This window comes from Lissotriton helveticus, chromosome 4_1, assembly GCF_964261635.1.
Source record: "Lissotriton helveticus chromosome 4_1, aLisHel1.1, whole genome shotgun sequence".
Lineage (NCBI taxonomy): Eukaryota > Metazoa > Chordata > Amphibia > Caudata > Salamandridae > Lissotriton > Lissotriton helveticus.
The window spans coordinates 1,025,691,102-1,025,693,068 of record NC_136063.1 but is presented as its reverse complement, the minus strand read 5'-3'; positions in this window follow the sequence as shown (position 1 = coordinate 1,025,693,068).

Below are 1,967 nucleotides of genomic sequence, written 5' to 3'. Positions count from 1 at the left end.
AATCTTAGCCTAAGAAATTTGGCCCTTATAAATGGTTTTAAGTAATAGAGTAAGTATCGTTGGGGATCTATTTTATGACATGAATTGATGGCCGGCCAGGCATACTTTTTTTACTCCAATGGCCCTCCTATCCAATAATAAGAAATGTGTGGATCAATTTAATACCGGCTTAAAAGCAGTTTTATGGCTATCCAAAAGATCAAATGGCTGGAAGTTAAATGTATGTAAACTCTCAAGTAAGTAAGATCTCCAAACACTTGCATAATCACATTTTATAAGTTCCTGCCCACACATATGTGTAAGAGTGTCAGGGTCAGATAAAAGCACTGATTGTCTCACTAAGGTTTGGCTGGTCAGGCCAAACTCCAGTCGGACATTAGCATGTCTGGTGTTTTTCAAACCTTAAAAATAGACCTAAAAACTTACATTTCCCTTGGAAAATTACTGACCCATAGGCCAAGGAAGGGATCAACATTGCTGTCATCACTTTAACTAAGTGCTCATGACTAGGACATAAAAGCTTATCTCGTAGTGTTATAAAAGCAAATCAAAGTACTGTGGCTTTGGTTGGCCTTTAGATTAGTAAAATAACATTTAAAAGACACTATTGATTCATAGGTACTTTTAACATTTTACAGTTTCAATCATTGATCCATTCATTTTTCATACTCTCATACCAGGTTTAAATAATCCCATTATCATATTTGATATGTTTTGTATATTCATTTGGAAACTATTAGCTAAAATATAATTGTTAAATGAATCTATTAATCGTTGTAAACCTATTGGCATGTGACTGAGCAATTTAGTGTCATCTGCATGCTGCAAGTATTTTATATTATAACCTGACAAGTTTGGGGAATGAGAATTAATGTTATGCATATGGAGAGGTAAAACAGCCATAAAAAGATTAAAAAGACATGGTGCTAGTACGCAGCCTTGTTTCAGTCCACTATGGGTTTCAAAACGGAGAGAAGTGTGGTTACCATCCCCCAATTTCAACTGCACCCATGTGTTTGAGTATAACAGTATGATCATATCTAATAATTGATTCCATACACCCTACACTGCTAAATTTACCCAGAGTAAAGTGTGGGGAATAGAGTCAAAAGCAGCTTTCAACTCTATAAACAAATGTATAACTTGTTTTTTGCGTATTGCCCTCACCTCTAGCAGTGTAAGAGAGAGTCAATTTGTAATTGTTGACTGACCTCATGGAATCCGGTTTGAAAAATGTATATTCTATTTGCTGATGTGGCTCACTCTTCCAAGTCTTTAAGTAGACATGTTGCAAACTTTTTTGCCTCTACATCGGTTAAGGCTATTAGCCGATAATTGGCCAGGTTATCCGGCGCACCACTCTGATAATAAGGGAAACAACCTTTACTACGTGGATTTTACACTGCAATACAATCACAATGCGGTTGTTACAACGACCGCTTTGTTACCACGCAGTGCCATTACAACTCAAGCTGTTACAACGACTTGGGCTAGATGGCGCTCTAGACAAAGTAATAGTATGATTTACTATTCCAACACCTTCCTTACTGTTGCACACACTGGAGTTGGAATAGTAAATCATACTATTCTTAAGTCCAGCGCGCCATCTAGTACAAGTCGTTGTAAAAACTTGAGTTCTAATGGCCCTGCGTGGTAGCAATACGGCCATTGTAACAACCATGTTGTGATTGTATTGCGGTGTAAAATCGGCATAGTAAAGGTAAATATTCTATAATACTCCCATGCCAGGATCCCATAATCAATTTCGCTGTTACTACATCTTTAAACAGTGGAGTTACAATTATTGTCCACAGATTTATTTTGGCTTTAAAATTTAAAAGCAGGATCCGGAATACTGTTGGGGGCTATACAGTTTGGAGATGAAGAAATCCCAGCCATACTTGGAAATACTGGCACTGTTTGCCCTCCTACTGACATTTTCTAAGTCATTAATTGTGAGGGGCGTG